The sequence below is a fragment of the Podarcis cretensis genome (genome assembly GCF_951804945.1).
Source record: "Podarcis cretensis genome assembly, chromosome: 3".
Classification (NCBI taxonomy): Eukaryota; Metazoa; Chordata; class Lepidosauria; order Squamata; family Lacertidae; genus Podarcis; species Podarcis cretensis.
The window spans coordinates 45,675,673-45,691,271 of record NC_137172.1 but is presented as its reverse complement, the minus strand read 5'-3'; positions in this window follow the sequence as shown (position 1 = coordinate 45,691,271).

The window sequence follows — 15,599 nt, the reverse complement described above, 5'->3', positions numbered from 1 at the left end:
GAACTTAATTCATTCTGGAGGTCCGTTCTTTACCTGAAACTGTTCTTAACCTGAGGTACCACTTTAGCTAATGGGGCCTCCCGCTGCTGCCACACGGCCACTGCTGCTCGATTTCTGTTCTCATCCTGAAGCGAAGTTCTTAACCTGAGGTATTATTTCTGGGTTAGCGGAATCTGTAATCTGAAGCGTCTGAAACCTGGAGCATCTGTAACCCAAGGTACCACTGTATGGTGAAAGTAAGAAAAGTAGTCTTCCAAAGGTGTTCATAAGCAGGAAAGATATCACACGCTTTGAATTTACAGTTCTGCTTTTAATTTTGTATGCCATGGACAATCTTGTACTTGAAGAGGCATGGGGCATTTCATATCAATGCTCAGAGAATCACATGACACTTTCAGGTGTGCTCCAGAAAGGCAACTACATAAGTGAGGCACGGGGCATGTTATATAAACATAAACAACAGTGTTTATTTTCCATGTGTGTATCAGAAAGTCAAAGGGCAATGGCCGACCTATCTCCTTAGGCAGTGCTTTTTTTCCTAAAAAAAATGTTTAGGGGTACTCTCATTTTGACTCAAGAAAATAATCGCTTTATAGTTCACATCGGAAAAAATAAATACAGTAAATGGACAAAAGTACAAAGATTCACAAAATGTTTAGGAGTATGCATACCCCTGCGTCCCCTCAGAAAAAATCACTGTCTTTAGGGGAGCTCTTGGGAAGTGCTTTTGGAATTATTCCTATTTGTGATTTCTTTATATACTTCATGAAATTTATATAACACCTGGTTGCAGAACAAACCTCAAAGCAGTTTACAAAAAAGATAACATAATAACAGAACCACTAAAAATTTTACAGCTATAGTTTAAAGTGTAAAGAAAGTTAAAACCACAACAGAATAGATTAAAATAAATTACAACTCACAGGTTTTTTTCCCTGAACTTCTGGGTAAAGGTAAAAGTAAAGGGACCCCTGACCGTTAGGTCCAGTCATGGACGACTTTGGGGTTACACGCTCATCTCACTCTATAGGCCAAGGGAGCTGGCGTTTGTTTGCAGACAGCTTCCGGGTCATGTGGCCAGCATGACTAAGCTGCTTCTGGAGAAAGCAGAGCAGTGCACGGAAAGGCCGTTTACCTTCCCGCCGGAGCGGTACCTATTTATCTACTTGCACTTTGACGTGCTTTCAAACTGCTAGCTAGGCAGGAACAGGGACCAAGCAACAGGAGCTCACCCCGTCGATCGGCAAGCCCTAGGCTCTGTGGTTTAGACCACAGTGCTACCCGTGTCCCATGAACTTCTGGGTAGGCTTGCCTAAATAAGAATGTATTCAGCTGGTGCCAAAATGAATACAGTGAAGGTGCCTGCTTGGTTTCAGTAGGCAGGGAGTTCCAAAGTACTTATGGAAGCTTCCTCATAATAATGTTAGAATGAACAGGACATGTGCATTTATTTAAAGGAAAGTTCCATTATCAGCAGCCTGCTCAAACCAGTATCTTGCTCATAAATGTTTCTTGTAGCTCTGACACAGAACATTTCCCAAGTGCTTAAGACCCCAGGATTGGTCCAAAAGCTTTCCTATGGAGGCAGACATAATTTTGAACCAGTCTTTGAGAAAAAGAGCCGATGCAGCCTTGTGAATCAGGTTTTGCTTTCCGCTTGCCTTTCATCAGTACATTTGCCCAGTGGCATAGCATGGGGGGTGCAGGGGGGGCCGGCCGCACTGGGTGCAACATCTGGGGATTAGGGTTAGGGGGCACAAATCCACGGGTTAGGGGGCGCAAATCCACGGGTTAGGGGGCGCAAATTACTTGCCTTGCCCCGGGTGCTGACAACCCACGCTACGCCACTGCATTTGCCCACAAAATGTAGTGGCTGCCTAGCTAGAGTTCATGTGAAACAACTGAAGTCAGTGAGTGAGAAGAGTCAAGCAAAACATTTCATTTACCAATGATGTCGGAGTGCTGATTTAAACACAGAAAATACATCGGTTTAGAATGAATTTTAGAGGACAAGAAAAATGTATAATTATTTTCAGGATAAGTAGCTCCAGTATGTGGAATAAAACCAAATAATAGATGTTACCAGAGGCGAGATGTGCCATTGCAGTTAGGAGAGCATCAGTTAGATACTCTCCCACAGGAATAAAACTAGCGCCACCTAATGATAAGAATCCAGTTGTGCGGCTTCTTTCCAATGTAGCTTTTAAACAGAAAGAGAAGCTTTCAAATGCTCTCTCCCCTGTTCAAAACAAAGAGGGACATTGTGACAACCAAAAAGGTGGGCTGGAAATGCCCTAACTAAAGAAAATGAAAGTGATGTTTCCCTCACAGTTAGAGAATGTTCCGGAACCTCAGACGCAGAGGCCAAATTTGACCCTCCAAACCTTCCTGCCTGGTCCTCAAGACTTTTCCCAGGCCACATCCCTCACCAGTCCTCTTGAGTTTTTATGCCTGTCTGGAATTTGGCACTGAACTCTGATCATGCTTTTTGCTCCCCTGGATGGAGGACACACACAGAGAGAGGGAGGGAGGGAGGGAGGGAGGGAGGGAGTGTAAAGGTAAAATTCGCATCAGGATCATTGCCCACTTTTGGCCCCACCCACCAATGGCATGTGGCTCTCAGAATGCTGCCCAGAAAGGAACGTGGTCCTCGGGCTGCAAAATGTTCTCCATCCCTGTTCTGGAATACACTACGGGGTTCATCAAGTGATGTGTTCAAGCCTATTGGGACTTCTAATTCCCTGTGTGGGTAGAAACCATAGTGAAGCAGGTTTTGGTCCAGGATTAGGAGAAACATCTGAATGGCCCAAGCTGCTTGAGAGTGGAACAGACTGCCTTGGAAGTGGTGGTCTCTCTTTCCCTGGAGGTATTTAGGCAAAGGATGAATGAATGGCCGTCTGTCAGGGTTACTGTAGCTGCATTTTAAATCCTGCACTGAGAAGGGGGATGGGCCAGATGATTTGGAAGTCCCCTTCCATTCTTTAAACAATTATTGTAACCAAGTGCTCATCCTGGAACACAATCACTCTTCTTCAGCAGCTGCACAGAACAGGGGATGACTGTAGGGCTGAGCTAAAATGGCCTCCCCAAACAATATTAACACTGGATCTGCAGTCACACCTAAAATTCACAGACTGCAAATATGGGGAGACTTCCTCCCAAATAAGAACTGAATTTCCCCAACAGTTCTGGAGGAGCTTGAAAAAGAAAACATTCAGAAAATAATTTTCTGGTCAATTTAAGGTCAGTTCAGTCCTTGAAGGCTGATAGTTTGGAACAGGCATTCCTTTGAGGTAGGTTGTCCAACCAAGGTGATCTTGTCTTTGAGAGAGCTTTTGTCAATGAGCTTCAAAGGGAGCCTGGGGTTCTCCAGAACACTGTCTGAAAACAAGTGCTTTCAGGAAATCTTTTTTAAAATAAAAGTGGTAACCTTTAAAGCTAACAAAATGATCAAGCAGCATGCAGAGCTTAGTCCCACAAGCCTTTTTACCTCTTACATGAAAGGTACACTTTGTGAGCATGCTTAGCTGCAGATGACAGTAATGGGCATTTACTAACATAAATATGTAATTTAGGTATTCCATGTTAACTCCTCATTGACATATTTTGCAAGCACCTAACCAATATCCTTAACTCATTGTGGGCAGAGCAGCACCTGAGGACAAGGTAGCAAAAACCAGGAAGCACTGCAAAACTGTATGCTGATACTTTCTGTTGAGAATAACTTCATGGATTTTCAGTATGTTCAGACAGACAAGGTCTAAACTTAATTCCAGGCGTTCCTCCACTTATGTGTGTTTGACTCGTGCATGACCGCATATAAGTGTGGTGCAGGGAAAGAATTAAATGTATGAATTTAACCTTCAAAAATAGTCTGAAATGAGCAGGGAAACTGCAAAAACAGTGCAAAAAGAGTGGGAAAAGGCACTGGGAGCCTTTGAACTGAACTTTGAGGCCTGCGGAGAGTTGGAGTTTGAGAAAGGAGGTTTGAAGGGAGTGATTATGGTGGAGTCTGGTGGATTTTTGTGGGTTTCCGGAGGTTTAGATGATGTTTACAGGCTTTTTAGATGGTGCTCCCCACTATATGCGATTTTGCATATACGTCCTAGCAGTTCGAAAGCACGTCAAAGTGCAAGTAGATAAATAGGTACCGCTCCGGCGGGAAGGTAAACGGTGTTTCTGTGCGCTGCTCTGGTTCGCCAGAAGCAGCTTAGTCATGCTGGCCACATGACCCGGAAGCTGTACACCGGCTCCCTCGGCCAATAAAGCGAAGCGAGATGAGCGCCACAACCCGAGTCGGTCACGACTGGACCTAATGGTCAGGGGTCCCGTTACCTTTATGGTGCCTGGGAACGTAACCCTCGCATAAGTGGGGAGACGCCTGTAGTTTTTCATGAGACTTAGGAATAAAGATCTGCATTTAAAACATTTCTCATTAAAAACTCTATTTGTGATACAGTATATGCATACTCCCCCATTTCAATCATTGTGCAAGGCATTTATGGTTTTAGCAACATGGTGAGCAGAGGAAGGAAGGAAGGAAGGAAGGAAGGAAGGAAGGAAGGAAGGAAAGAAAGAAAGAAAGAAAGAAAGAAAGAAAGAAAGAAAGAAAGAAAGAAAAGATGATCAGATGAGAAACGACGACGGTAATTTTCTTGTAATGAATTCCTTTACTTTTGTGGATAAGCCAACCCTGCAGAACAGGCCAGGAGCCAGTTCTGTTCTGCACATAGCTCCCTCTTTGGCTTACAGCAGGGATGCGGAGCCTGTGGGTCCCCTGATCTTGGTTGGGCTACAACTCGCATAATCCCTGACCATTAGCTGTGCTGACTGGAGCTGATGGGAGTTTGGGTCCAGCAACATCTGGAGAGCTACAGGTTTCCCACTGCTGCCCTGTGGGTGGCTGCTTTTCCTCTGTTGATATCCTGCAACCTACTGGCATGCTTTAAGGAACAACCTTCCAGCTGAAGACAGACAGGTCCTCTCCCTGCTGAAATTCTGGCACCTACTGAAAACTTTGTTTTAATCCAGCAGGCATTTTATCTGAAACCTGGTTTTAAAGTTTTAATGGGTATTTACTTGTTCTGAATTGTATTCCTTGTACACCACTTAGAGACAATAGTACTTAAGTAGTATAGAAATTGTTTAAATAAAAGAAAACACTTCTTTCTCAATTCTTCCCTGTCCTAACCCACTTCCTCACTTCTGCTTTATCTGGGTATTTGTTTAACGCATATGCATTACACAGAATTGCTAGTTGCACTCTCTGCTTATCAGTGAAAATATTTGCTGCAGATAAGGTTTCGAAGTGACTTGCAGGTAATGAGTCAAAATTCCTTACTTCCTTATAGGTGCAATGATTTTTTTTAATTTATTTTTATTTATTTTTTTTGCAGATCATGGAACAAGCTTACATTTATTTATGTATTTTTATTTGCAAAAAAATAAAATCATTCTATGCACCCTCAAGATTAAGAAAATAAATTGTCATGGCAGTGAACAGTATCAAATCAACAGTCATAGAACAAAGACAAAATATATCACCAGTCAGTAGATCAGACTGATAGATTCACATAGCTGGATCACCTCCCTCCAGGGTAAACTGACCATACCCTACAGGACAATGACAATAATCCACCAACAGCATACAAATCAATATGGCTAACTTGATCCAAAACACCCACCCACCTCACTCACACACGAAAACAAAGATCACCACAGCCAATCACAAACAAACAATCACATCCTAGGCCAACCCCAACCTCTCTCACCACCAAAGGAACACAAGTGAACAACACAAGCACGCTGACACCAAACTATAGGTGCAATGATTTACGAATGTTCCCCCAGAGGGATGTTCCCCCAGAGGGATGGCAGATTCATTGATATGGTGATTTATACAACAGTTTGATTGTAAGGCTTGATGAGACCAAAAGGCCCTTGAGTTTGGTTTTCTTTCACCTCTTCCCACTTATGAAAATGGGATTTACTTCCACATGCACAGTACCTGACTGCAAGAATAAGGGTATGTTCACAGCAGCTGAAAATGCGGCATGGTCATTTCCTCGCACTGTGTTGCAGTGTTGTTCACATAAGAGAGGGGATAATAATAATAATAATAATTTATTATTTATACCCCGCCCATCTGGCTGGGTTTCCCCAGCCACTCTGGGCTGCTTCCAGCAGAATATTAAAATACAATATTAAACAGGGCTGCCTCCAGATGTCTTCACCAGACTGGGATGACCTTTTTGTTTTGTTTTGCCACCCCTGCAACTCTGTCTGTCTCACATGCAGACACAGCTCCTACTCATGAAGCTGTCATTGTGCATGAGTGCTCATCTGCACATGGGTGACAGTGGTCTCAAAAAATCTGCACCATTCTTAAGTACAAAGTGAATGTGGCTTAAGTTTTCTTGTTGCACTGAAACAGGTTTGAGAGAAAAATGCAGTATTTGTCAAAAAGCTACAGGACTGAATAATAATAATAATAATAATAATAATAATAATAATAATAATAATAATTTTATTTATATCACACTTTTCCTCCAAGGAGCTCAAGGTGGTGTTATATAGTTCTCTTCCTTTCCACAACAACCTTCTAAGGTAAGTTAGACTGAGAGGCAGTGACTGGCCCAAGGTCACTGAATGAGCTTCATGACTGAGTGGAGATTTGAACCCTGGGCTCCCAGGTCTTAGCCCAACACTCTAACCCAGCATTTCTCAGCCTCTGGACCCTAGATGTTGTTGGACTACAACTCTCATCATTCCTAGCCATCATGGCCAGTTGTAGTTCAAGAACATCTGAGGACCCAAGGTCGAGATAAGCTCTCTAACCACTACACCACACTGTCTCTGGTTAACATCATGTGAATACAACTTCAAATGCTAGCAGAGGGAGTGCACTGGATGTGGAGTAAGTGGTAATATAAATATGTCCTAAGGTTACACGTTTATACTGCTACGATTAATAAAGTGGTCTTTACTATAACCACCAGTCTCAACTCCCTGCAGCATTTGTCTCATCATTCATGTATCTGAACTCCCATCACCTGGTTTTTCAAATCCCAAAAGCATACAGATGGAGAGAGGGTAAGGCTTTTGCGGGCTAAGTTGCTTCTGTTGCCATTGTACATAAGAGTGAAACCTCGTTTTCTTTCATGCATAGGGCTGCATTACTGGTTAGACAAAATAAGGTGGAAATAACTGGTTTCAACTTTATTTTAATGTACTGTGTTTAGGATCAAGGTATCTTGTGGCAAAAGTATCTTTGGGTAGGACTAAAAGGACTACGACATTTTAAAAGTAACGATTTTTACCTGTAGCATCCGTGTTAAGGAATGCATTCCATGAATTCTGGCTTCATGTGGGTTAAAAAAAAAAAAAAACACCAGAAAAATATGCCAGGATTTGATCTCAGCAAATTTTCCTGGTTTGTTAGGTGGCATCAAACTAGATGTTACATCATAATGGGGTATTTTTTGGCTTAATACAAGCCAGGATCTTTGAATTGGTGTTGGTGAATGGATGGAGGAGGGAGGAGAGAGGAGAGGGTTTATGAAGTTTCAAATGGCTGTCAACAGCAGATCATAGGGACTTGGCTGAATAATGCATTTTCTGTGTAGCTTGTCTATTGTGGTTTGTGTATATTAAAGGTCATCTTTGAGAGCTGTGGGCCCCTGGTTGTCCTTGAAGTGAAAATGAAAACACACACACAGTTTTTAAAACAATGACAAGAGCTGTGAAGGAACCTCTGCCGGCACAATTCTTTTTTGTCTCTGAGGGGGCGGAAACAGAATTGAATATTGACATCCATTTCTCCAAGGCTCAATTATATAGATGCGTCTATCAACACACTGCCTGGGTCTGTGTGAGAATACACTGCTTTTCATTACTGGGATGAGTTTTAATTTTGTAATGTTTAATTCCTGCAGGATTTTAGAGACCTTCCATGAAGCAAAGCGCAGCTGCTACAAAATAACTTTCTTTTCTTTTCTTTTCTTTTCTTTTGCAATGACAGAGCCAATCTTCCTTGATTTGTTATGAAGCGAAACTGGGATCCCAAGGAACATGGACTGTTACCCAACAGAGCTATTCAAAAGCTTTGCATATGTAATGCCTATTAGCATGTGCCACAAGGTGACACACAGATGTGCAATGTGATAAGTGCCAGATCCATCACTTCCAATGAACAGTTTCCTCAACAGGAGAGAGCTTGACAATGATTTCCCAGTGGTAGACTATGCTTGCCCAACTCTGCCCTATTTATTTCCTCTAAAAGACCTGCCAGGGGGTGAGAGTGGGGAATCAAGTAGCTTTGGAGAGAGCACAAAATTGGGTAACTAAAATAATCACACTTTGGAGAGGGAGAACCCACTGAACTCAAACATACAGGTTTATAAGTGTCTGTTGGCAAATTCGTGTTCCGTGTGTGTGAGTTGCTTTTCCATGTCATTTTATCTCATATGTTATGGTTGATAACGCCTGAGAAACAGTTTCTACCCAAATGCGATTTTGGTTTTAAAGGCATTGTAAGGAGTCTGTATATTGTATTTAAAAATGGGGTATCATAGTTTTTAGGGGGCTAACCAGGTTGGGATAGCTGGGATAGCAGGCTTGTTGGGTTTTGAATGTCTTATGTAGATTTTTCAATTTCGTTGTTCTGTATGGGACAATGACAATAAAGATTATCGTATCGTTGATACTGTTGCATACACACAGCCCAAACTCTGGTCAAAGAGACTCCAGGGATTTCAGTGCTGAATCTAGGTTCAGCTTCCTTGATACGAAAGTCAATGGAGACTGTGGTGTCTTTGGGATAGCTGGTTTTATTTCCACCTATGGTTCACCAGAAGCGGCTTAGTCATGCTGGCCACATGACCTGGAAGCTGTATGCTGGCTCCCTCGGCCAATAAAGCAAGATGAGCGCTGCAACCCCAGTCGGCCATGACTGGACCACAGGGAAAGCCCAGCTGTTACGTCCAGCTTCTATCCCAGCCAAAAACTCCCACAACAAAACCCTCTGGCTGCTGTTCTTCTGCTTACAAGATAATGTCGTCTCCAGTCAGGTGAGGGGGTGCAGAAATGACTCCCCTTCCTCCAGGAGAGCACCATCGCTTAGTGGTCACTATGGCAACATGGTCAGCCCTTCAGTTATGAAGATGGGAAAGTTAGGGCTATTTCCTCTTAAGAAAGGCAATTGTTTGACCAGTTCAACAAGTTTACCTTGAATGGGCTGCAGCCTTTCTTCATGGGGGAGCCTCTCCATCCCCTTGGTCATTTTGCTTGCCTATTTTTTTTTTACATGTGCCTTGAGAATTCATTGATTTTGTTGACTTTATAAAAGTGTCAGGAAACAAAAACAAAACAAACCAGGTTGGGGAACCTAATACCTTTTGGTATGCAAGGAAACAGTGTTTGGCAATTAACAATGCTTCTTCATCACAGCTCATGGAGCCAGCATTGGCTTTTATAAGACAATCTGTTCCTATGGGAAGCTTGCTAGTTAGCACTGAAGGAGGAATGATTTATAGTTCTGATGTTTTAAACAATAGCGCGCACACACATATCTCCTGCTAGCTTTATAATGACTAAACTACTCTTTGGATCAAGCCCATAATCCTTATTTAATTCAGCAGCTGTTGCCTTTTTGGAAGCCAAAACGCCTGGTAAAGGAAACCTGTGTTCCCATATTGCAAGTGAAGAAAATCCAGAAGGTTTCTGCCTGGTTCACCTAACTTTGGTTGTATTTACAGAGACGCTAATAATGTGATTCTGATGCATGTTTCCTAAGGCAAATGCTCAATTTCCCAAGTTACCATGCTTTTTATTATTCATGGTAAATCACTGTCTGTCATGGAAGGCTTAGAGTTGTGGTAGGGAACTGGTGGTCTGCTAGATGTTGTTGGACTCCAACTCCCATCAGCCCTAATTAGCATGACCAATGGTCAGGAAATCTGAGAGTTGTAGTCCAGCAACATCAAGAGAGCCAAACATTCACCAGCTGTGGCTTAAAGGTCACACACCAGCCAGAAAGCTAGATGAGAACTTTATTGTCAGTAACAAAAACAGAACAGCAACAGGAAACCTTTGACGCCACCCAGATACAACTAAGTCCAGCACCACCTAGTGATTAAACCATATAATGACACCATCCACATAGTGTCCATATTTTTCCCTTTTGGGAATGCATGGTTATTGAAAGTTACCAGTGTGAGTTGCTAGAGCTGTAATTTTTCAGGGTTCAGTTTCCATGTCAAGATCTCCAGAAGTTAATTTTCTGAGGGAGGTGATGATGGATGCAATACATGGGCTTATAAATGCATACCTATGAACACTGGCAATATTCAGTCCAGGCCCTGCCATTTCATGTATGCTAAACTGTATTTTCAGTGGTGATAGTGTGTTCTGATTTTTGTCTCTCATTTCACAGTTGGTATCCTCTGTTAGCTGTTGATTTGGACTTGCTTTCGAGATGCTTCTAATTTTGCCAATGCATCATATATGTGACTCAGACCGGCAGGAAACTGGTAGACTAGACATGTCTGTAAGTGGGGATGATATATGTTTTTGGAGCTGGATTTAACAGTATCCAGACTTTCAGTGTATTCTGAATTAGAAACCAGCCAGTAGAATAGATCATCCTCTGTAAACCAACATATCCAAAGTATTAAACCAGAAAATTATGACTAAATAAAACATATCTTCTTTGATGCCTCCAGACTGTCAGTATTCTGTGGGAGGTATTCAAGTGCATACCAGAAATTTAAGTTTGCACAATTAAAATGGATTAAAGTGCCCAGTCACCCTAGTGCAACAACAACATCATTTTCTGTGGTTAGCAGAGTAATGGGAAAAGGCACTGAAATTTGTGGGGTGAACAAATACTTAATGGAAAGACTTGTGAACTCCACACAAGCAAACTAAGTGTTGTATAACCTAACCACACGACTGTGTATAGTCTAACATCAGTGCAAGCTTTGTGTGAGAAAATCAATATGCAAGTCATCTGGATGAGCCCCTTATTTGTTTTGTTCCTGTCACACATTTTGTTGCTTACTATAATGAGATTCATTTGCCACTAGAGGGAGATCCTGCACTTTAGTAAACTCTTCGGCATGCTAGGAATTTGATGTAATTTGTTACTATTCATATTTAATAGCATTCTTGCAGTTATCGCAGGTGTCAGTGTGAACTATAGTGGAGCTGCAGGAACCAGAGGAGGGCACAGAGAGAAGCAGTTCTCTCACTGTAGTTTACTATACACAAAGTATAGAAGGTTATTTGCTGAAGCATTCGTTTCTCAGCAAAAGATGCTAAAATACCATTAACTAAGGTGCAGAAACTTCCCAATGTATCTTGCAAATGTCCTGCTATTCAGCTGTAATTTAAGTCAAATTAAATACTTATGGAATATGAAAAGTGCTGGTAATATTTATTTTCCACAGATATACTTAGAACCATAGAATTGGAAGGGACCTTGAGGGTGGCTGGGGAAGCCCAGCCAGATGGGCAGGGAATAATAAAGAATAATAATAATAATAATAATAATAATAATAATAATAATACCCAACCCCCCGCAATGCAGTAATCCTGCATACAGACGTCCTTACAGAGCCAGTGTACTGTAGTGGTTAGAGTGCCAGACTAGGGCCTGGGAGACCAGGGTTCAAATCCCCACTCAGCCATGAAGCTCACTGAGTGTCCTTGAGCCAGTCAGTCACTCACAGCCTAACCTACCTCACAGGGTTGTTGTGGGGATTCAATGAGGAAGGGGAGAACCATGTACACCACCTCAAGCTTCTCTAGAGCAAAAGGTAGGATGTAAATGCAATCTAAATAAATATACAGATTTAACTAATGCCACATGTACTAAAAGAACACCGTCCATTTTAGAGAACTGCTCCGATTCCTCCTTAAGCACAGAGGCCACAGACAATTGACTGATTCTCTTCTTTAGAGTATCTTTCCTCTTCCCTGCCTTCTTTCACCTATTCAGAACCAGTTTAATTTTAAAATGCATTGTATTCAACTAGTGTGACGTGGTGGTGAGAGCAGCCTTCACCATTCTGGTGCCATCCACTTCTCTGCTCTGACACACATACCCGACTACAACTCCCATCAATCCTAGTTGCTGGCTGGGACTGCTGGGGGTTGTAGTTCAAAACAGCTGGAGGGCACCAGGTTGGCAAAGGCTGGTTAAAGTGTTGGACCCAGGAGACAAGGTTCAAATCTTCATTTGGCCACAATGTTCACCTTGAGCCAGTCTCTCAGCCTCATACCTGCACAGAACCTCATGGACCTTCATTGTTTTTACAAGGAAACCCTGAACACTGCCATCAAAACATAGATCATATCTGTGTCCACAGATGTCTTCTGTGGTTTGGTGCAGGTGAGGGGCCCATGCAAACACACAAAGATCCATTGGGATCCATGCTTCCTGCTCCATACTTTTGTGTCACAGCAGATCTGGTAAATACTGGATTGGTAATTTTTATAATTGGGACGCGGGTGGCGCTGTGGGTTAAACCACAGAGTCTAGGGCTTGCCGATCAGAAGGTCGGCGGTTCAAATCCCTGCGACGGGGTGAGCTCCCATTGCTCGGTCCCTGCTCCTGCCAACCTAGCAGTTCAAAAGCACATCAAAGTGCAAGTAGATAAATAGACGGGAAGGTAAACGGTGTTTCCGTGCGCTGCTCTGGTTTGCCAGAAGCGGCTTAGTCATGCTGGCCACATGACCCGGAAGCTGTATGCTGGCTCCCTCGGCCAAAAAAGCAAGATGAGCGCCGCAACCCCAGAGTCGGCCACGACTAGACCTAATCGTCAGGGGTCCCTTTACCCTTACCTAATTTTTATAATGTCAGGCAGAGACATCAATGTTAACTTTAATTTGTTGGTTGGGGAGGGGGAGCTTGTAAAAACCCAGAGATCCATGTTTTGTGCCATGGTGGTGCGAACATGTGCTAGAGCTGTGATTTTTGGAGACATGCATTTGAAGGGAGAAATCCCATATTAATATCATGCAAATAGAAGAGGATATTTTCTTTTTAACTCTGGAGTTCTTACTTTTCCAATGCCCCACTGCAACCATTTTGTGACTGGCACCCACAAAACATTCCCAGAAGTCCACAAGTGTCTGCAAGCCTGCCAATGTTTGTTGTTGGTTTTTTTTTTTTTTTTTTTTTGAGGGGAGCTGGCTATATGGGATATAATATGGATGTTATTGATATGGCTATCATGATTGGTGGCCCAGTCTCTGTGCTCTTCCCTTCTGCAGACGTCCCATAAGAAGGGCCTTGCTGGATCAGACTAAAGGCCAATCTCACCCAATGTTATGTTCTGCCAGTGACCAACCAGGTGTCCATGGGAAGCACGCAAGCGGGTTATATCAGCCTCTCCTACTTTGAATCCCCAGTAACTAATATGAGGCATTCTGCAGAGGTGGCTAAACCTGTCAGAATGTGGTTGGACTCCCAAGAAGCATTACCAGTGGTCAGGGATGATGAAGAGCCGAAGCTCTCCATGTTGGTTACTCCAATACATACTAATTCTTCAAGTACTGATCTCTGCTTGCCCAAGCTGCACCATCCAGACATACAATGGAGGTCTCAGCAGGGTCAGGGGGAGTAATCCCAAGGTTACAGAAGTGGAAAATATTTTTATAGAAGAAAAGGCGGTTGGGTGGCACCTTGTACGCCTCCTTCCAGCAACTCTTGCAGCCAAGCTGGTGCCAAATGTATTGCTCTGCTTTCCTTTAGACCACATCAGTGAGATCAAGAGGGGAGTCTTGTCATCTGGCCAGCCCAGGACCTCCATACACACATTGCCCAGGCTTGCCCCCTGGAGAGGTCATTTCGGTGCTGCCAAAGCAGCAAAACAACGTGGAAGGTGGCAAATACAAGTTACCACTCTCTGCAGCCACAGCAGGTGCTGTGATTCCCCAATGGTTGGCTTTGCTTCCAGAAGTGCACTCCATTGTCTCTCGAGACAGATGGATGTCAACAGCCAGCACAAAAAACAGCCCAGTGTAGTTTGAGTGTGTTCAGAAGCTACAGAATGCTGATTACTTGGGGGAGGGCATTGGAGAACAAGGAGGAAGGAAAGGAAAGGAATATCTGGAACAGGAGAACACGATGCAGCATTTTGTTGCAGGTTTCACTTGTTTCTGTATATTCCACACAGGACAAGGAGACTGTGGGTTAATTATCTCATGCTGTCCAGCAGATGGTGGTATACATCAACTTTCTCCCCACAAAGCCACAGGAAATAACCCACATAGGCAGTGCACTATTTATTTATGTGGTTTGAGCAACAGCACTCTGGATCCTTTGTGTTCCCATCATTCTAGTTTCTTCCAGTTAATTTGGATTCTCTTTCCCTATAAATTCACACATATGTCAGGGAGCTGGTATGGTGCAGTTGCCATAATTGTCACTTTGGCATGGGAGTAGGCTCAGATTAATTTCCCTCATCTATATCATCATCATCATCATCATCATCATCATCATCATCTGCAGGTCACCTTGAGTCAGTGTAAAGGAAAAAGGCAGGATATAAATAAATATAATAAATAAACAAACAAATAAATCTACAGTCATTGAGGTTCTCCCAAGCCTGCTGAGACCTTGTGTTTGTGGTTGTGTAGGCTGTTTGCCTACCTAAGCAATGATGTGCACAACCTGAACATCAAAGTTAGTAAAGGACAAGATACATTTTCATTTACCAAGATTCCGTTTTCCAAGAGCTAGAACCCAGCAGAGAGATAAAGACATAGAAGGGTGTCTGGGACCCCAGTCGCTGAGGTGACCAGAGACAGGAAGCAGGCTTTGCTCCCATCCCAGCGCACCCTTTACTTTGTCCTATGTAACTGACTGCCAGCCAGTAGTCCTGTTAGGAAAACAATGTGATTGGGGGCACTATTACAGTGACAGCAAACTTGCCTTCCACCCAACAGTGTATGGCCTCAACTTCACTCATAGGAATCCTGCAGAGAGGATGCAATGTTTCTAGAAGCCGAATAAAATAAAATAAATAATAATAATAATAATAATAGGTAATAATAATAATAGATAATAATAATAATTTTATATGTTGCCCATCTGATAGGGTTTTCCCAACCACTCTGGGCAGCTTCCAACTATATATATATAAACACCACAGTAAAGGCTTTGCAATACTACTAAGTCCTCCATCCACTCACTTCTCTGCATTAGAATGACAAGTGTTAGAGACTATTGCAAAGGGGTACTACATTTATAGTAGCATTCCTTTAATGTATATATTTTTGCTTATTATTTCCTATTTTAAATATTTAGCCTTATTTAATTGTATTCAGTATGTAGTTATACAAACTAGTAATGTAAGTATACAGTATTTCAAGCACTTCATTGGATGTCCATGAATCCTAGGGTTTTGAGGGAGAAAAACCTTTTGCTGTCCTTTTTCTCCACACCATGCATAATTTTATTTGTGTCTGCTATGTAATCGCTGACTCACCTTTTCTCTAAATTAAGAAACCACGAGTACTGCAACCTCTCCTCATAGTGGATTTTTGTTGGGAATGCAGTGGGAGAAGGGTTAATCCCCCTCCCAACTGTTAGT